Raw genomic sequence first — 22,225 nt, 5'->3', positions numbered from 1 at the left:
AAGGAGTTTCAGGTGATCAAAAAGAATCAGATTCTGAAGCAGAAGAGACAGTGCAAGAAACATACCAGCCTATATGGAGAATGGGGAAGGTGACTCTCACGGGCTCTTCACCAGCTGGGAATGAACCTTTGCCAGACCTTATCTCTGAAAAAGTTAACAAGAAGTCTGTGGGAAATCAGTATTCTTCTAAGGGGGAGGAAACTGAAAGGCTAGCTGATCCTAGTTAGAACTCCATCCCTGGTGGGGTCAAAGGACAGTCTATGGTAGGTCACTAATGGTCTGCATTTGGCTCAGTGGGTCACAAAATGTGCTGGCCTCATTTGCGTTGTCCTGCCAAAAATCACAGTGTAAAAAGTTTAGGCTATAGTTTGCTCATGTGCACTTTGCAGCCATGGTTCACCTGTTAATATGCTCTGGATTTTGTCACTTAGGGGATTCAACAAGAATTATTATTATTATTATTATTATTATTTATTTATATAGCACCATCAATGTACATGGTGCTGTACACATGTGTTGAAAAGAGATCAATATTAGCTGGACTAGTTTTGTGGCTGGTTGTGTTTTTTTAAAAACAACAACAGCAACAACATTGTCTTCTGATAGGTGAGAAAAGAGCTTATAAACCTTTACTGATCTCTAGTGGAAAGAACAACTCCTTGTGCAAACACGCAAGCAGTGGTGTGGAATTTTGTGAAAGCTCAGAGAAGGCATCATAAATACATCAGAATCCTTAAAGGGCTGAGTTATTACAATAATGGAGATAGGTGAAAGGGATGGCTTCTTTCTCAGTCTAGTGCCTGATAGCTAAAGAGGGAGATTAACCCAGATATGAGTGGCTGTTTACTTACTGTAGATGTAGGAATGATGAATCAATCTAGTTCTGCTCCATGTAAGTTTCACAAGTAAATCTGTTCCATCCAATTTCTGCATCAGCCTGCAAATATCACACACACAAACTTTTTATGCAATTCCCCTTAACATACACAATTTGTAGACAACTTTCCCTAAAACATGCATTTTTATGTTGGTGATGCTTGGGGATAGTTGCTCCTCAAAAAAGGAGCTGTTGTATGGCGTACCACATGGTGCCATCCTTTCCCTAATGCTATTTAATAATTACATGAAACCGCTGGGAGAGATCATCCGGAGGCATGGGGCGGGGTGCTATCAGTATGCTGATGACACCCAAATATATTTCTCTATGCCTTCAATAACTGCGTCAGCTAAGGATAGTGTGTCTCCTCTGAATGAATGCTTGGAGGCAGTAATGGGCTGGATGAGGAAAAACAAACTGAAGCTGAATCCAGACAAAACAGAGGTGCTTGCTGTCAACGGCTCTGACCTAGGTTTGGAGGTGTGTCAGCCAGTTCTGGATGGGGCTACATTCCCCCTGAAAGACTGTGTTCGCAGTTTGGGGGTGCTCCTGGATCCGTCGCTCCAAATGACAGCCCAGATGGATGCGACGGCCAGGAGTGCCTACTATCAGCTTCGGCTGATACTCCAGCTGTGCCCCTTCTTAGAGTCAGAAGACCTAAAGACAGTAGTGCACGCACTGGTAACCTCAAGGCTTGACTTCTGCAATGCGCTCTACATAGGGCTACCATTGTACCTAGTTTGGAAACTTCAACTAGTTCAAAATATGGCAGCCAGGTTGGTCTCCGGTACATCTAGGGGTGAGCATATTACCCCAACATTAAAATCACTCCACTGGCTGCCAATTAGTTTCCGGACAAAGTACAAAGTGTTGGTCATTACCTTTAAAGCACTAAATGGTTTGGGTCCAGGTTACCTGCAGGATCACCTTCTCCCATATAGTCCGCCCCGCACACTCAGGTCCTCTGGGGTGAACTTACTTCAGTCAGCTAAAACTAGGCTGACATTAGTTTCCCAGAGGACCTTTTCTTCTGTCGCCCCCAGATTGTGGAATGGCCTGCCGGAGGAAATTCATAAAATTAACTCTCTGTGTGATTTTAAGTCAGCTTTAAAGACTAGCCTTTTCCGGCAGGCCTATCCAGATCAATGTTAAATCATGAATTTTTAAGATGTATTGATTCTTGTTCTAATGTTGTTCCCCGCCTCAATCCAAAGGGAGAGGCGGGTAAGAAAGAATTATTATTATTATTATTATTATTATTATTATTATTATTATTATTATTATTATTATTATTAGTTCTATGCAACTTCTCCTAATATAAACATTTTTGTACGTATTTTTTTGTGCCAAGATGTGCATCACAAAATTCAGAGAATTTTGTTCCAAAGGATAACTGTGTTCTGATCTGCATATTAGCTGAGGACAGAGCCTGCCTTCCCTTCTGTGCTCCCCTACTTTGCCAAGAAGCTGCCTGTGGCAGAAGCAAGCAAACAAATAAGCATACAGGTTGCTACTGAAATGCAGCAATTGGCCACCAGAGGCAGCAAAAAAGCCTATTCAGCTTTAAAATAAAGTTAATGAGGGCCTTTTTTGCTGCTGTGTTTTCCCTTGCTCCTGCACCATCAAATTCAGCAGCTTGTTGTGCAGTGAACTCAGTGGGTGCAGTAGGTTCAAGGAGGGAACAAAATTGGCACACAGACTCAGAGGCTGCCCATCCATTGCCTAAGAAATGTGAATTAGGTCAGTTCAGTTAAAAATGCAGACCAAATGAATCCCCCCATTATTCCTAGTTAGACGTAGGGAGATTGTATCAGTATAGGTTAGGAAGGGGTGAATTTGTGTGTTCTTGCTTCATGCCAGTTCTGCATGTTTTCTTTCATAATTCTATTCAGTTCAGTCCAATCTTTATTTGCTTTAAAAACAAAAGGTCATCACAAAACAGGAGAGGAAAAAAGGAGAAAACTCCAAACAAGTCCACAACAAGGAATTGATCAAACAATATCCATCACTTATATATGTACAAAATTATGCATAGTTCAGCCTAATTTTAAAAGCACCTATTGCAAATAATGAAATTTGGTATGTGACATATTTGTTCTGGTCAGCTACGGATTTTCTCAAGGGCTGACATCTCAGGAGAAGAAAGAAAAAAGGATAAAAATCTCTCTCCAGGTGCCCTGTACAATTAGCAGTACAACAAATAATGAGAAACACCCTCCATCATGTGCCATCCACAAATGCAGAAATGTTGGTCCCGTGGGACTTTAAGGAAGCTGCCTTCCAAACAAGCTGTGGGAATAGTTTGAAAATGCAGCTTGATGAAGGCCTTTCTTAATAAAGGAAATGTAAGGTCATGTAAATACTGCTGTCTCCAAAATCAATTGTTGCTAATGTCTCAGATGTGAGATCATAATTCTGTTCCATTTGCACATTCATCTGTGATTTTAAAATCCTCTGAAATATTTATTTAAATGAACATTCACAAGGGATTTAAATTTGCATTTTCTCTCTTGCATTTAAGATGTGTGTTTAAACATCAAGAGAAGTGCAAAAACTTCCTATACCACTATTGGGTAGTATAGGAATGCAATAAATAAATAGCGTCTCAGAGGGTAGTATCTAACAGGTACTTACATTCCTGTCAATTCTTTTGTGCATCACCAATTCACTTCCACAAGCGGTGCCCGCCACTTGCGGAAATGGCCATTCTGCCACGCCTGGCATAGCCTGAGCGTGGGGAGGCGTTTGTGGGCGCGGGAGATAGGAGACGTGCCCAGCCAGCATTGGCTGAGTGCTGGTATGGTGCCACATGGGGGAGGGGTTAAGGAGCCCAGAAACTGCAGGCTCTCCCTCCCTTCCCCCTCTTTGCTGTGCGGCTCCCTCCCTTCCTCCCTGGAGGCAGTGTGGGCTTGCTGGTTGCCATTTGGAGCCGAGTAGGAATTTTTTACTCCTGTACTGAATTGTGCAGGAGATTTTTCACCTACTCCACACTGTGAGACAGTCTGGGTGTCTATTTGCTATTTGGCTCTAGGTACGGGCATCCAGAGTGGGAGTGGGAATGGTGAGCATTCACATGGCACTGTTCACAGTGCCTGGTAAGTCCGAGGCTCCCAGCTTTGAGCCCCACGGCCTACTTGGGAGATACGACTTACCTTTGGGGCCGACCCTACTCACCCACTCAGAGCTGGACGGCCTGAGATAGGGCATGACAAAAGAAGGTCCCCCGACCCCACAAGGGGCAGGCCTGGGGGAAGGCGAAAGACACAGCACCTACCCTTGGGCCACGAATGGCTCACCCAGCTTCAGGGGCTTGGCAACAGGCCATGCTGGATGCCCAGTAGGATTCACCCCCTTTTGGAGATCATTTAATAAAATGTGGCCCTGTTTAAATCCAGCTGTTATTGTCTCGTCTCCTTATTTATCGACCTTCACACCACAAAGAGATTTAGCACTTCTGAAGGCAATAAAGGTTAGCAGAAGCACTCGTTTCCAGAATGAAGGAGATCAACAGAGCTTGTATAAGGGAGGTCCGCTAACCTGTCCTGATCCTGAAACAAGCGATTCTCCTTGTTTCAGGGCTTCCTCTAGGGAAAATGTACGCTACATTTTCATTGCATACATAGTGGGGGCCTCTTGTGCATCAGAATCAGTGGGACCCACTATCAGTGAGGCTCAAAAGAATTGGATTCTGCCCAGAGTGAGTAACACTGATCCACAATAAGAATTAAGGCATGTGTCAAAAATGCTTGCTTTGTTCACACTGGGAATGAGGGAAATGCTATAGAAATGGTAAATATTAAGGCCCTCTGTCAATGATTGCATCTCTGTGACCTGGTCCAGGCACTTATAAGTCTACCACTCCACATCATATGATTTAGGGGGCAGGGATGTATGAGAAATTTGTTTCCATTCCTTTTTGATTAGGATTTAGCCAGTTCACGCCTTTTGACCAAACACAGACTCAAATGGAATTTGTGGTCAAAGTTCATACATTTCCAAGCTTGCAATGTGATTTGCAGACCAAACCAAATGTGCTTGACAGCATGCATACCTTTGGAAACTCTGTATGAAAAATGTGTACTTTGGGGAAATGTGTAGAAATGCACCTTAATCAATGGGAGAAGAATGAGTACATTTCAACAATGCACATGATTTTTGTGTACATTTGGGTAAACATGCAGGGAAAAATGCAGATTTTCATGCAAAAAATGCTGGTGGAAAAAAAGGTAGAACTTGAGTTAAAATGAGTTTCGAGAGGGAATTTGAAGGACTTCATTGGACTAGAGTTTTGCTGATCCACACACCCCTTTTTAGGGGGGTCGCACATAGCTCCCCTCTTTATTATGCATGTAATATAACAAGAGATGTGGATGTTTCATGGAGAGATCCATCCATGTGTTGATCCAACATGCACATTTTCTCACCCTCAAAATTGTGTGTGTGTGTGTGTTGGGGGGGAGATCATATCAATGAGGCCATTTCTTAAACAGACTTCTACACACAGGGTCTACCCACATCACACGTTACATTATGTGCTTGTCTGAGGAGAGCGCTATGCATCCACTCCTCTACCATGCAGATAGGAGTCCTGGCCCAAAAAGTGTTCCAATGAGGCCTACATCTCCCATATATTTTAGATCATTGTGCAGAATTCTCATCAGGTCCTTAACCTTTGATGATTATCTAATACGGGGAAAATGCTTTCTTTGGGACATGAACAAGACTAGCCCTACCACTGAGGTGGCACCTCTGGCAGTTTTGGAGTGTCATGAGATGGCAGTAAATGGTAACTTACTTATTTTGTTGTCATTTATTTTTTACTGCCAAGGATGGGTGCTTGTAAGGTTTTCTGCCTCATGTGCCAAAATAACTGGACTGGCATGGGGTGGCTCTGCTTGTATATTCAATGAGAATTTAATAATTCCTTCACTCATTTCTGGCTAAGCTATACCCTTCCTAGAACATAAATGTTTTATGGTACATAAAGTATTTAAACACATTCACACACACACACACACACACACACACACACACACACACACACAAACTCTTGCATTACCCAAGTGGAATAGAAAAGCCAGGACTTCAGCCAATGTCCTCAAGAAGGTCAGGCATAAACTCAAGTCTTCTGAAACTCCGTTGAGGCAGATGTTTCCCCATAATTGATCAATGTCAGGCTGCCCCAATTCTGTAGAGAAACTGCCCTTCAGTAGAGATGCAGTGAAGGGAGGGAAGAGGAGGAAAGATTTATTCAGGATATAAATATCCAGTGCAAAAGAGCATCTGCTGGCGAGTGGAATGATTTCTGAGGCAGGCGATGAATCTTCCATAAGGATGTGCATTAATTGCAATTTCGATCTTTAAGCCATTTCCCCATTTGGCTTCTTGAGTTTGTAGCACTTCTCAATTTAAATCTCAAGACAGAGGATCTGAAAACACCTTGTAAAGGTGTGAGAATGACCTTTACGTGCATTAGAAACCTCTGATAGGCCCATGATTGGTTCATATAAGTGCCTCAGACAAGCACTCCTGAATCTCTCCCCATTTCTTTAAAATGTGAGAGGAAGAATGGCCCAGTGAGCAGCTTTGCAAACAAGTCCTCAGAAGTTACTACTCCATACACCTTTGCCTGCATGTACATAGGCTAATAATTTGTGGTCAGGAAATTTAGCCAATTCTAAAATATAGTCAGTTCTTCTAGCTTACAAAGGTTTGCCGATCTGGCAATAATTCTTACTTGCTCTAAGTGGGAAAGGCCATCACTCAATGGTGAGGATATGGTGTGCATAAAAAAGGAATGAGGTTCCTAGTTGTGCAGGTTTCCTAGTCATGTTTCCCAACATAAGCCTACCCATACATTATGCCCAGCATCTAAGACCCTGCCCTGGGTACCTCCTCTAAGAAAGGCTTGGTAGGCAGCAACAAGAGAGAGTGCCTTCTTGGTGGTGGAATCCCAATTATGGAATGATCTCCCTGACAGGACCCACCTGACACCAACATTGTTATCTTTTCAGCACCAGGTTAAGACTTTTCTCTTTACTCAGGCATTCAGCAGCATATTATGAGGCCCTGATACCAAGGTGGGCAGAAAGTAGATTTCTAGATGTTTTGGACTTCAACTCCCAGCATTCCTGATCATTCTGGGAGTTGCAGTCCAAAATATCTGGAGATCTACCTTCTGCCCACCCCTTCTCTAGAGGAAAGAGAGAGGGGGAGAATCTTCAGCTTTAAGCCTATGCGGCAGGGTCTTGCTATTTACTGTGTTATCTGTACAGCACCATGTACATTGATGGTGCTATATAAATAAATAATAATAATAATAATAATAATAATAATAATAATAATAATAATGTCCCACAATTACAGTAATGTGTAATTTTACTCTTCATGCAGAACACTACACATACAGCTCATTTCTGGAATCTGATATTTTTCCTATTGGCTCTAAAAATGTGGGGGGGGGGGACATAGGTACAAGGCCTGATTATGGAAACAAGAAAGAACTTTATTTTCTTGACTTTTCTAGCCAACTCATAATGTGTTGCTTGACAGAAAATCCAATCCTGTGGCAACAGGGAACATCTCAGTGCTAAGTTTCTATAATCTCCTGATCTCTCCTCCAAATAGAGGCCATCTCTCACATAGACCAGCCATCTGCAGATAACATTACTGGTGAAATTCCATAATTATGCAGCATCTGAGTACATTTTTATCATTATGCCATCTTCTATTAAATATTATGTTTGTTGCTAATGGTGTCCTTTTCTTCCATGTCGAGAGCCCATTTTGTCAGATTTATTGTGCAATAACTCAATATGACTAATAATGTATGTCTACCATCAAGATTAATCGTGCTCGTGGAAAACAGAGAGAAGAAATGCCACAATTCATATGAGTGAAAATCTCTGTGGTTACATAAATGTCCTAATTATATTTCATTTCATTAAACTAAACATGAATAAATTGCCTACTCAGGGTATATAAAGGTTGAAGTGTGATACTAAATTGATTTTAAGTTCTAACAGGACAGGCTTTATATTTACAAACTTGGTCGAGAAAACAAGTCATGAAGAAATACACAGAACTATCCATCTATCCACAAAATAGTTACAGCTAAGCCACAATCCTTTCGGGTAGAAGTCATCTCAGTATTTGGTAGTTATCTGCAGATTTTCTATTTAATTATACAGTTTTATTACCATAATAATTTCCTTTTTTGCCATCATGGTTTTTTCCTCTTCTGTCTACCCCTCTTCTTTCTTACCATCCTCTCAATCAGATATCACAGTACCAAAAAAAAATCTTCCCCAACTTCCTTTTCTACATGATTAGTGCCTCCCTCAGATATTTTGCTGGCCTTTTTCTTTTTGTTCCCTTTGAAAATCCTTAGATGCTGTTCCTGAGCAAGAATTCAATTGGAAATGTTGTCTTTGGCCATTTTTAGTGGAAACAGTAGTCCTAAGTCTTAGCAATCTCCTCCACGGCATGGTGACTTCTGCTTTCACCCCTCATCTTCCACATAAATGGCACTAACATCACAGCACAACACCCTTCCTGCAATGCATCCTCTTTGCCCTCTGGAACTCACATAGCTTTTGATACCAACAAATATGTTATTCTTTTGAGCGTCTCTTCAGGATGAGACTTGGAAGTATGATGTTATGGTGATTTTGGTCTGAGAAGGTGGTACTGTGGGACATTGTTCTACTTCAGAGCCATTAGCCTTTGGGTTTATTCAGGCCTCCATATTCCCCTGTGCTTTTTTCCTCTTTTTTAAACATCTACATGATGTAAAACAGAAGTCTAACAGAAGTTTGGGCTGTGATGTCATCAATATACCTCTCTTTTCCATCTACCAGTCGCAGGGTCAGGAAGGGTGCTGATGCCAATGAAGAACTGCAAAAAAGCTTTCTTTGTTTAATTTTATGTATTGTTAACATGTATATATCACCTTATTTGCTAAAAAGGCATCAAGGTGGTACACAGCTACAGGGTGGGGTTGCACTCCTCTTGAAAATCCAAATAGACAGTCAGTGATTCTCCTCCATCAGGACCCAGGTCACCTTACAATGCATCTAAGGGAAGATGCTCCATGTAGCATCCTTTTTCAACTGCACCATTGGACAAGATGCCCCCCAATGAAGCATCAGAAGACACTGTTTAAAGCAAACAAGGAAGAGGGAAAAAAGTTCTAAACAAAGTAGCACCATTTGAGTGTACTACAGGCTTGGACTACCAGAAAAATAAACATAGAATCATAGAATCATAGAATCATAGAATAGCAGAGTTGTAAGGGGCCTACAAGGCCATCGGGTCCAACCCCCTGCTCAATGCAGGAATCCACCCTAAAGCATCCCTGGCAGATGCTTGTCCAGCTGCCTCTTGAAGGCCTCTAGTGTGGGAGAGCCCACAACCACCCTAGGTAACTGATTCCATTGTCGCACTGCTCTAACAGTCAGGAAGTTTTTCCTGATGTCCAGCTGGAATCTGGCTTCCTATAAATTCAGCCCGTTATTCCATGTCCTACACTCTGGGAGGATAGAGAAGAGATCCTGGCCCTCCTCTGTGTGACAACCTTTTAAGTATTTGAAGAGTGCTATCATGTCTCCCCTCAATCTTCTCTTCTCCAGGCTAAACATGCCCAGTTCTTTCAGTCTCTGTAAATCCTTAACATGTAAATCCTCTAGCCCTGAAAATGCCCCCCAAAATTATTAGACTTTCTCCCCACACATTATTTTTCTCTTCCTTGCCACTCCTACCTAGTCCTAGGAGTAAGCCAAAAACAAATATCCTCAGAACCTTCAGCTCAGCCCCCACTTTAAACCCTTGAGCAGTTTGAGACAAGTCATTTGAAGGGCCAAAGGAGAAAAGAAAGAAAGAAAAGAAATGGGTATTATGAATTCAGAGGTCAACACAAACCAGGGAGCTAAAACAGGGTCACCACGTGTCCTACTTTTATCTGGTTGAGCTTTTATATTGTATTTTATATTATGGTTTTATATTGTTGTTTTATACTTTGAATGGTTTTAATTTTTGTGAACCGCCCAGAGAGCCCTGGCTATTGGGCAGTATAAAAATGTAATAAATAAATAAATAAATAAATACTTCCCAGAGGACAATCTTCCATTTGAAGGGACACTCTACCAGGCATCAGCCCAGGCCTTGAAATCAGCTTTGGAGGCTCTGCTTTCTGGCCTGCCATCAATTTCCAGCAGATATGCAGATAGAAGAGACAGTGCCTTTTCATTGCTGTCCCCACACTTTTAGAATTCTTTCTCTAGAGAAGTACAAATGGCCTCATCTGTATCTACTCTTAGGCAGAACTTCAAAACCTTTTTGTTTCTGTTTCTCTCAATGTTTTATTGATTTGTTACATGGGCTGGTTATGAGACGACAATTTTCATTTATTGTAATTGCATTTGAATTATTGGTTATCTTCTTTTTGTACGCACCATAGGAAAGTTTCTTGCTCTGAAAGGCAGGACATAAACTTATCCAATAAATAAAACCAATACACATGAAAATTAGAATCAGGGAAACAGAAATTGTTCCCTATCTGTCTAATGTACATTTTTGAGTGATCAAGATCATATAAAGCACTTTTCACATGATTTATAAATGGCCGCCCAAAAGTACCAACAGATCAACTATTCCTAAATCTGTAGGAAATAATACATCTCCAAATGTGTTCCTTTGATCTGGATCTTAACAGTATGAACAGCATAAAGTAGAGTAGACAACTCTTAACATTGTCAAAGTTTTGCTTCATCCTGCTCTAAATGCTAAGCATGCTGAAGGAGAATAAATTAGTTTTTTAGTTTTGTTTGCCTTCATACCATTCCTGAGATATCAGCTCTCATTGTCTCTCTGGCCCTAAATGAAAAATGGAATGAAAAATTAAGAGCGCACTCTGTCTTCTCGGTTGAAATGCTCTCTGTTCCTGCTGAAGTGTGAGATGCAAGCAGCAAGATATAGCAGCCCTTTGAAAGAAAATCCTGCTTATATTTCTTCTTGTGTTTGAACATCTCCCAGATAAATTAGCAAATTTATTTCATATTAGTCAAGTCCATCGCTGGCAGGGCTGCAAGCTTTATTTAGTTTGGTCATTAGATGAATCATCAGAAAGCTTAACAGCACAATCCTATGGGTTAATTTCAACAGCTGAAATACATTAGGATTTGGTCTAAGTCCCCTATGCTAGCATATCTTGTAGAGAGAGCACTGCTAGGTACTGCAGGCCACCAGGATTCCAGGGATACAACACTGTAACAGTAAGTCAGCACAATTCTGCTGGCAGAGGACCTGAAGATTAACAATATCATGGGAGTGTTGGAAGAGACGAAGGATTATTCCAATGCCCAAGATCTTTCAGACCTCTCTCTCGGCCACACCACTAGCATAATGTTATGGTGTATCTTATGTACATACAGTGTAACCTGTCGTCTAAGTTTCAACATTCCTATTGAACTCAATGGGGAGACAGGGAGCATGTCTACATCAGCCTTATATTCTGGGGTAGTCCCTGGATAGTCCCTGTGTATCCAAATGATGCACAGAGGATCCTGGGGCAACCCAGGATAACCAGGGATTTTCCCCGGGATATAGGGAACCATGGAAAACCTGACTTTTCCACATTCCCGGGAACATCCCATGGAGTGCAGGCTGTGTAGGCACTGCCCCTGGGTTGTCCCTTCTTGCAGGGCACTTAAAATGGGCACAGAGCTGCACAGGGGCAGCCAGTGCCCATTGGGGGTAAGGGGTGGGGATTGGTTTCAGGGTGGGTTTGGTTTTGTTACCTTTTGTGGAGGAGTACAGTTGCGCTCCTTCTCCTTCAGAAAAAAATGGCAGCCACAACATCCTTCCGGGATGTCACTCAGCTGTCAAGACACTGGGGGAGGTAAGTCTGCAGTCCTCCCCACTCCTTCCCTCATGCCCACTGCATCCTTTCCTCCTGCTTGGTCTGATCCAGCAGGGCTCTTCTTATGGTCTTATATTCTTAACCTGATGCCTATGGAAAGCTCCCAATGAGGACATGAGTAAAATAGTACCCTCCCATTCATGTTCACTAGCCACTGATTGCTAGGTATACTGACTCCAATACTGGAGTAATAAATAGCCATCATGACAAGTAGCCTTTGAGAGCCTTACTCTATAAGAATTTGTTGAATCAGGTTGCCCTTTTCTGCATCTTTATCAGCTCTACAATATCCTTTCTGAAGCATGGTGGACAGAAATGTACACAGTATTCCAAGGGTGGTAGCCCCATAGATTTGTGTAAGGACATTATGATATTGGCAGTTACGTTTTCAATTCTTTTCCTAATGATCCCCAACATGGAATTTGCCTTTTGCAGCTGCACACATAGACACGCACTCAGCCCTTGCAGCTGGTGATCAACATCCAAGGGTCCAGGGGATAACCACCACCCCAGAAACCACCAGAACCACACTCTGCTACACTGCTGCCAAAATGGCCACCACATCACTGCATTTGCTGTCACATAAGGTGATTTACACATTATTTAAAAGTATTATGTACTTTGTTTTAAAGAGAAAATGCAGCCTTTTTTTGCTAGTGCCAAATTTTAGTGGCCAATTCGGTGGTGCAATAATAGTGGCAAAACAGGCCAAGGGTGCATGCAGCCCACAGGCCTTCTTTATAGATACTCTTCCTCAGGTCACCAAACAAATAATAATAATAATAATAATAATAATAATAATAATAATAATAATAATAATAATATCTTATTCATTACCCCACTAGAAAACCTAGGCCAATTTTCCCTCCTTGGATAAAGTCTCCCCAGGGCCCAGGTTGAATCCTGACAAAGGAAACGGTTGGATCAGATAGATTTCTGACCCATATCTGAAGTAATTCTGAGGAATGCACAGGTCATGAATACTCCCAGCTCTGCTGGGAGATGAATTTCTGAAACTAAGGCAGGATCTACACTAATGCTTTATTTATTTATTATTTTATTTATTTAAAACATTTATATCCCACCCTATATCATTAAGATCTCAGAGCGGTGTACAGATAAAAACCTACAGTATAAAACAATAAATATATACAGTTAAAAACAAATTAAACCATGATCCAAGTTAAAACAATATATAATTTAAAAGCAATAAAACAGTTTATAACTGTAGTGACAACTGTTGGGAGCCAGGAGACATTACATATACAGTTTTCACACTGTTTTCAAAGTGTCATATCCTGCTCCGTGTAGCTCTGGCATAGGAGTGCTGGGATGAAAACTCCCCACATTCTTGGGTCGTTTGTCCACCAGGAAAGAGGCAAAGATTGTGGTAACTTTCGGGGGAAGGCGGCAAGTTCTAGGAGCTTTGGGAAGTGAGGTCTTAATATTAAGATGAAGGAGCAGAGAGTGTTTTTTTTTAAAAAAAAAAATCCATCCAACCTTCCTTTCTCTCTCCACCCCATCCCCCCCCCCCAGAAGCCCAGACCTTTGCCACAAAGACTATAATTTCCTAGAATGCTCTCTCAAGAGAAGCTCACCTGGCACCCACACTACTAACTTTTTTTCACACCAGGTTAAAACTTTTCTTGTTCTCCCAGACTTTCTAAACTTATTTCAAATTATTCCTTAGTATATTTCTCTTTAATTATTTTAGTCCCTGCAATGTGGTTTTACCTCTCATACACAATGTTGTATTTTCCACCGTTTTGGCATGTTTATTAGTTCTGTGTTGTTGGTTTTATTGTGATATGGTAATAGGAAGCCTGTGACCCCACCAAAAGTTACTAGCATTCACCCCCCACCCTCCATCCCTTAAAAAGAGCAGGTTGAATCATTCAGCCCTGCAATAGAAATGATAGAATCCTGTTTCGTTACAGGATGATTAACTGGATGAATTCCATTCCTAGAGTTCGGAAGTTTTATGTTTAAAACAAATAAACAAAACCAACCTGTGGTGTGAGATGTATTATTTCTGATATAGTGTATTGTATTGTTCATAGTTCTGGGGTGGTAGAAACAATTTATCCTCCTCCCTCCCTCTCCCAAATATATCATCTTATATTATCTCCTTTGTCTCTTGGACTTAATGTTCTAGATACTATAATCTGAATGATGTGCAGCAATCTGTTAAGGTCCCTGGCTAATGGTCAAAGGGTTAACTAGATGACCTTTAGGTTAACCCACAGCATCCAGGCATTGTTAGAAGGAAAAGCCAAAACTCTCAAAAGATGAAGATGTTACCTTTAACTTGTCATCTCCTCCATGATTTAAAACCTACCTTCACCAACTACAATTCACCCCTGCAGATGCATCAGCTAAGATTTCAGTAGATTGATCTAATGGTTAAACCAATTAAATATCTTTAATTAGACAAGAATATGGGTTGGGATGCTCATGCGTATGCAAAAGGAGAGAGATGCTGGTGCTGGTGAAAAGATTCTTTATTTTTTTATTTTTCTGGTTAAAAAGATTATTTTAAAAAACTTCACGAATAGCCCAACGTTTTGGATGGTGTCAATCCTTCTCCAGGGGCTGTTTAGAAAAGTTGTCTGATAAGCATCCACTGTGCTGGTCTCCCTCCTTTTGCACACACTTTTGCTGCTTCTCCCTCCAACCCATTTTTGCTCATGTGTGAGCATCACTTGACATTTGCAATGTCAGGTGATGGCTTGTCCATGCAACTGAACCATCACTGATATAATACCACAGACAGACCATTCCTACCTATAACATTTAAGACCAATTCTGACCTGCTTGCATTGCCTGCCTGTATGTTTTTTTTACCTATGAAGTCTTACGCATTTCAGGATTGCATTATCTGACAAATTGCTTCTCCCAATCTGAACATACCCAGACACTACATTCAACATCTGGGGCCTCTTTCCGAGTGTCATGTTCAAGGAGGCTCAAAAGGTGGCAAGAAGGGAGATGCTCTCCTCAGTGGTGCCACCTCCAACAATGAAATGAACTCCGCACTGAGGCCTGCCTGGCACCCACAGTAATCTTTCTAATGCCCGGTAAAGACCACCCTCTCCTCCTAGGCATTTAATGGTATATGATGAGGCACCTACGTCTGCTGTTGTACAACAGGTCTATTAGGAAAACCATTGTTTATTTAAATTGTTTTTAGTTGTTTACATTGTTTTAATTTTTCTGTGTTAAAGATTTTAGACTATTTTTAATACAGTCTATTTTGGATTTTTATGAATTGTTCTAAACTGCCCAGAGAGCTGGGCCAGTATAGAAATGAAATAATAATAATAATAATAATAATAATAATAATAATATATTTATTTATTATTTATTACATTTCTATACCGCCCAATAGCCGGAACTCTCTGGGCAGTTCACAAAAATTAAAACCATTCAAAGTATAAAACAACAGTATAAAACCACAATATAAAAGCTCAACCAGATAAAAACAGCAGCAATGCAAAATTACAAATTTAAAACACCAAGTTAAAATTTATTTATAGACTGTTAAAATGCTGGGAGAATAAAAAGGAATAATAATAATAATAATAATAATAATAATAATAATAATATCACTCCGATGCAATGTTTTTCAGTGGAGTGAGTCATTTAGCTGCCAGTCATCACATTTAAAGTAATCCAAGAGGCAGAGCAAACAACCGTTTGTGTGAACCGAGCCTATGGCTTTATAGTGTGGCTGCCATCCTGCCTCAACAGGTCACACAAGCTCATGCGTAATTCCACTATTTCAGCTTCAAACCTGCTCAATTTGATAACAGAAGGAGACTAGGCATGGGAAACCACAGACAGAATGGATCAGAGCCTGCTTATTAAACTCAATGACACTAATATACTCCCCTGAGCACAATTAAAAGGTAACACAAATTGGAAGCACACCTATATATATATAAGCATTGAACTGGCAGACAGGGGGGGGGGGAAATATTTCAGAGACATAATGAGAAACTTGTTCCTCTGAGACCTGCCATGGAACTACCAAGCATAATTTTCCATCTATCATTTTTTCTTTCTTTTTTAACAAAACAAAAAAAACTTTGTAATTCTAATAGACCAGATAGCTATGGGGGCAGGGGAGCCAATAATTATGTGCACAGGAAAGCATACTTAGATAGCTATCTGCTACCATTAAGAATCAAAGCAAACCTCATTTCTTTTTTCTGTGACAACAGCTGACTTATTTATATGCTGGATAGCCTCAAATATAATTCAGTTTTATAGTGGGTTTATTGTAAAATTATACATCCTGGTTTATTTAATATGGTTTAGACAAAACGGGGTGCCAGGATGAAGGAAATTAGCAATCAGTTCCAGGTTTTGTCTATTCTCCCCTTGAAGAGAAGGAATGGGGGGAGGGAGGCCATTTTAACAGCCTAATGGATGCATTCATAAAAAACAGACATTGATATATGTACAAGGCACATAATATGCCACAGCGTTTTAATTTTTGTTTCCTGATTATGAAAAGCTTAGTCTTGTGCCTGAAGTTCTGGCTGTCTAATTATATCTTTTCAGAGTTTTATATTCCAGAGTTTTTAAACAATGTTCCTTAATTAGGCCAGGCTGGCTAATGGACTGTATGTTTCTATTGACTCATCTACTGTAAAAGTAGTGTGACTAGCATTGCTTTGTAAAGTCCTTTAAACTAGTGCTGTGCTGAAACATGTCTTCCAATTCCCCCAGAGTGGTGTTCTCCTGTAAAAGCAGGTGCTGTTTTTCGGACTCATTCTCAGGCTGTTTTAGAATTTATTTGGGTGCCCTTAAGGCGGCTCTGGAAGCTGGAGCTAGTGCAGAACACAGCAGCTCATCTGTTGTCGGGAGCTGTCCATCTTCAGCATGCAACTCCTTTGCTGAGGAGGCTGCCTATTCTTTACCAAGCTAGCTTTAAGGTTTTTCTACTAGTATGCAAAGCCCTAAACAACTTAGGACCATGATACCTGAAAGAGTGCTTTCTTCCTTACCAACCTGCCTGGTCACTGAGGTCATCAGAGCACATGCTCCTGGTAGTCCTACATGAATCTATGGCCCATTTGGAGTCCACCAGGAGAAGGGGCTTCAGTGTGGTGGCTCTCTTTCTTTGGAACTGAAAGTCATGCAGACCCAACACTGTGGGCCTTGCTAGACAATGGGGTAGACCAGTGCGAGCCCTGGGTCAGCCTCTGTGCATCCAGATAACGCACAGGGGATCCTGGGCTCAGGCGGGGTAACCCTCCCTTGGCCCGGGATAACTGGCACCAGTTGCGGCCCGGTATTTCCCGTGGTCTCAGGCTGAGCCCAAGACTGCAGGCATGTAGGACGTCCTGCCGCTTTTCCCAGTTACCACATTTACTCACAAGTAGCCGGGAAAAGTGGCGTGCAGCACTCCACAGGAGCGCTGCGGCCATCAGGGCAGGGTGGGGAGATAGGAGGGAAATGGAGCCAGGGGGGATGGGGGAATTGGAGATCACGGGCGGGTGGAAAGGGGGATTGGAGATCACAGGCGGGCGGGGGGATCGCGGCTAGGGGGGAAATCGGGGGGAGTGGGGAACGCTTTTTTAAAACAACAATAACAACCTACCTTTATCGTTGGTGCGCTCCTGCGCACATGGCCCCTTTAAGATACAAAACAAAATGGCCAACACAACGTGGCTTTCCTTTTCCCCGTTGCGTCGACGTGTGGATAGGAGCGACAGCCCACACTACTTCTAGCATGGGCTGGCCCCTCCACACGCCCGGATTTTAAGGTAGGTCTAGCAAAGCCCTGTGTTGCTTCCAGTGCCTCCTGAAAACAGCTCTATTCCAGGAAGCCACAGTTTTCACTGGCATCGTTTTTCAAAAAGTTTACTGCTCTGGAATCTATTTCAGATACGTAGCAGTATGCAAAGAATAAATAAATGAAATAAATATATTTGAGATTCCCTCATCTTTGTGTGATGGCCAGAGCTGCTGCTGCTGCTGCTGTGTGTGTTTCTTTCACACATCTCTATTCCTCTGCAGCCTTCCTGTGCTTCTTGATTTTAAAATGTCCCAGGGGAGGTGTTACCCCATAACATCTTCCCCTTGAGCATTAATTGAAGCCACAGAGGTTGCTGGACACTGTAGACATGACTGCGCAATGAAAGATGGGACCCTCACTTGCACACAGCCCTCAGCTTATAAGCAAGGGAAGCACGAGGATCCTGTACCCCACCCTCAAGAATTTCTCTAAATTGCTTCACCGCATTTGGCCCACCCACCCCTTCCCCTTCCCCCAGCTGTACATGTGGAGAACATCTGAAAAGGGGTCTTCTGCCTTCTGTTGAATGAAGAGCCAGATGGGAATTAGGGAAGTCCACCCAGAACTCCCAGTTTTCATAATGGTGCAACCTAATAGTCCAGGATGCTGCTTGTAAACATGCTAAAAGGAGGCAAGCCTGTCACTACGGATATCTGAGAAACTCATTTCAGTTTATTTTGGACCAGATCTTACACAGCTCACACCTCTTAGAACGAAATTTGGACCAAAACACAATCTCCAGTCAAAGTCCATACATTTCCAAGCTTGTCATGCATTCAGACAACACCCGTCCCTGACAAAACGGGTTCACAAATGCATATATTTAAAAATGCACATGAAAAATGCAGTGCTTTTGAAAAATGCATATAACCAGGCTTTATTCAATTATGGGGGTGGTGGGGAGAGAAACATTTTTTTTAAATGTCCACAACTATTGCTTACATTTGGGAAAACGTGCATGAAAATATGCATGAATTTTCATAAGAAAAGTAAAATACGAAGCTGCAATCTGCTATGGACACAGGATGAGCTTCAAGCAAGTCGCAATGAGCTTCAAGCATTTCATTGACTAACCATGCCCTGGATGTTGCAGTGTTCCAGGGCATTGTGGGTAAATAAAACAGCGGCTCTTGATAAAAATAAAAAAGGTGTCCAGGGTGTGTGTTAAAATTTTTGCTGGGGGGGATTTCAGAATGAAAAATAACAATGAATGCCGTGAACCAAATGTGATTTCTATAAACCAACTAGGTGATATACCCAGCATTGCCCGGCTACCTGAATAACATATAGTAGGGAAGTGGATTTTAATGGACGTTGGGAACTGTTGTGTACATGTGCTCCAAACTCTATAGTAATAATAATAATAATAATAATAATAATAATAATAATAATAATAATAATAATAATTTAAGGGAGTTAAAGAGGAGGCCTGGGTGAGGCCGTGCCCTCCCTTTCCTTTCCTCCTCTGCATGTGCTCGCACATGTGGCAGTACTAAAGACTCACAGGGGGGAGGGGGAGGAGGCCTGAGGCAACCACTTATATCACAGGCCCCTGTGATAATGGGGATAGGAAAGAGGGACACCCTGAGTATTCCTTTACCTGCTGCCATGATGCTGCAGGCACCTGCCGGCTTCCATGCCACACAGTGGTGTTGATATATGGGGCAGGGACTCAGGCCGAGCCCATTCTACCTCAACAAGGTCTGGAGGGAAGTGGCTGTCAGAGGACACATCCAGCACTGGTAAAGTCATGGTTGGAACTGCAGCCATTACAGCAATCTCACGAGATCGTCCACATGGCCACACGCAATCCCACAAGATCTATCAAATGCCTACACCTCCCAGCATGCTTTTAGTTGCTTGGAGTTGTAGGCATACTGGGAGTTGTAGACATCAGTGCAAGTTTAGTTTTTTTAAAAAAATAGCTAGCCATTTGGCAACCCTAATTGACGTGTGCAAATGTTATACACCTTGCAAACAAGGAAACACAAAACTTCCTGTGCGCGATCTCTAAAGACATCCTCTGTCTTTGCTTATATTTCAGCACAGATTACTATGTGGCAAGATAACAGAACTCAAAGTAGTTGTCAGGTTCATAGAACCAAGGGACCTAAGAAGCAACTGCCTTACTATAATGTAAGTCTGATAGTTTTTTTGTGTGTTTTTTGGCCAATAAACACTTCAGCTCTGTTCAGCAATACCCATCAGTTCCGTACAGTTATTTAACTGCAAAAGATCCCCACACCCCCTCGACTTCTCACTGTTAGTAGGATAAATAGCTATAAAACCGACAAAGGAATTGACCATTTTAACTGCTATATGCAAGTCTACCTACTGGGAAGATTTGTTTTATGGAACCATTTAAGACACTGACGGCTAAAGATATGGGCAGTGCTATTCAATTCTTGAGTTGTGTAGTATTTTCCAAGTAATAAACTTACACTCAAATGACTTGGGACACTCCTGGAATTGGTTAAGTCTGTTGAGCTTCATTGCTTGTGCGTATCAGTGTTTCAAATGAATATGTATAACTGAAGAAATAAAGCAGCATTTTAGTTGCTTATTTATACTGTTCAGGGATTTTTTGACATGCTAAAGATTAAAAAGATTTGTTCCTCAGCTCAGATGCAATTTTATACAATGCAATGGGAGCTCCAATTGAACTCATACTCTCCTCTCTCTCTCTCTCTCTCTCTCTCTCTCTCTCTCTCTCTCTCTCTCTCTCTCTCTCTCTCCTACAAGGCAAAATTATATTTCTTCCAACAACAACAATCCACCAAGGCAGAATAATTTCTTATAACGCTGGGAGACTAGCACACATTTCTTCTCATTGGCTACATACCGAGGGATGTGCCAAAATATTTTACCAATGCAGGCTGCATGACTCAATAACTCTCTGCAGTCGTTTCCCAGCAAAAACTAATTGATTATTTAATTAACATCTCTGGATGTCTATATAAAGTAGGTGTGCTGGATTGCTAAATCCTTAGATGGATCATTACATTTGTATCCACCTGAAAAAAGTAATAGATAGAAAGGAGAAAAATAAAATACAAAATAATAATCTCTTCATGGGGGTGGGGAGTTGGATTGCAGGTTTGGATCCTTGAGGAATACAAGGCTAAATGGAAAGGAATTAAGGGGATCAGAAACACAAAGGCCCATGCAGTTCAACCTTGTGTTATCACCAAAGATGGCACAAGAAATGTTAATCCCAGAAGCAGAAAATCCAAATAGTTATTACAGAGGGCCTTAACACCAAGCAGTCTGTGTCTGATTCTGAATCAGAGTGGGAAGATTTAGAGCTTCTTTAAATGAGTGATTTATTGAACACTTGTGATTGGCTACTTATGGATGTTTGGGGTCCATTACATGATGTCATCAACATCCAGGATGTCTCTCATACTACTACCTGGAAATCTTGCTTTTAAAAAAGACAGTGATACTGTGGTATTATCTGGGAAATCACGGAGTTACTCTATAATTCTGCCACTAGATGGAACTGTTTCATTAAACTCAATGGAGCCTTTCTGAGAAGGGACATTTTAATTCAAAATCACACCATCATGGTGGGAAGACTGCAGAGGATGAAAGCCCCAGTAAGGCTGAAGGGGTTTTCCTGCGTATAGAAAAGCTCTCAGACACCAGTACTGTACTGAAAACCTGAAGACTGGGAAATCCGATGCAGCCTGCCTCTGCAACTGATTACATGAAAACAGAGAGTGTAACTTCAGATCAGGTCCAGTTGCAAGATAAGGCATCATATTGCCTGACATGGTGGGGACCAGAGAACAAGAAGATTCAGAGAGGGAGGGGAATTGGGTATCTCACCCAGGGTGAGACATCAAATCAAGAGGGAGAAGCAGCAACACCCACTGCAGTGTTCTGTGCATATACAGGCTAATAGCAAAAGGGGGGTGTCTAGTAGGCCTACCCTGGTATTTAAAATAACCTTTCACTGACAATTTATTATTTATTTATTTATTTATTTATTTATTACATTTCTATACCACCCAATAGCTGGAGCTCTCTGGGCGGTTCACAAAAATCAAGACTTTGTGGAGATCAATGTATTTAATGCTGGGGTATCTACTAGGTCACAGTCCTCTTAGTAACTCTATGAACTCTTGTTTATGATAATTTGATATTGGGTTTATGTATGACAACCTTTTGCTGGGAACTTCAATGCTATAAAGATTTCAGCATAAGGAAGTATTTCCTGAGTCAAGTTGAGGAGCCCTTGCTGTGAAGAAGCCTATGGTTTGTAGTGGGGAGTTTAAGTGCTGGAAGCTATTTCACAACCCATTGGAAAGTGCAATTTTGTAAGCTGATCTGTGGAAATAAAAGCTTGAATGCCAAAAGGTCTCTGGGGTTGAATTGCCTGAAGAGCCAGGTAGCCTAGCAGTGACAAATAGTGGTAAAAAAAAAAAAATACTGCAAATAATCAATATGTTGTTGCATTCTGACAGTACTCCAAGATCTGCTTAATAGTAGGGTTGGCTATCTATGCCACAAGTTATAGGGAGGCGATTAGTAATAACCATTCTTCATTTTGGTTTGCTGTCTTTAAAAATAACCATCAGTTTTCAAGGTATCTAACAACTATTACCTATCCATTCCTATG

Source organism: Elgaria multicarinata, chromosome 7 (genome assembly GCF_023053635.1).
Source record: "Elgaria multicarinata webbii isolate HBS135686 ecotype San Diego chromosome 7, rElgMul1.1.pri, whole genome shotgun sequence".
NCBI lineage: Eukaryota > Metazoa > Chordata > Lepidosauria > Squamata > Anguidae > Elgaria > Elgaria multicarinata.
The sequence above is the reverse complement of the archived record's forward strand: the minus strand, read 5'-3'. Positions refer to the sequence as shown.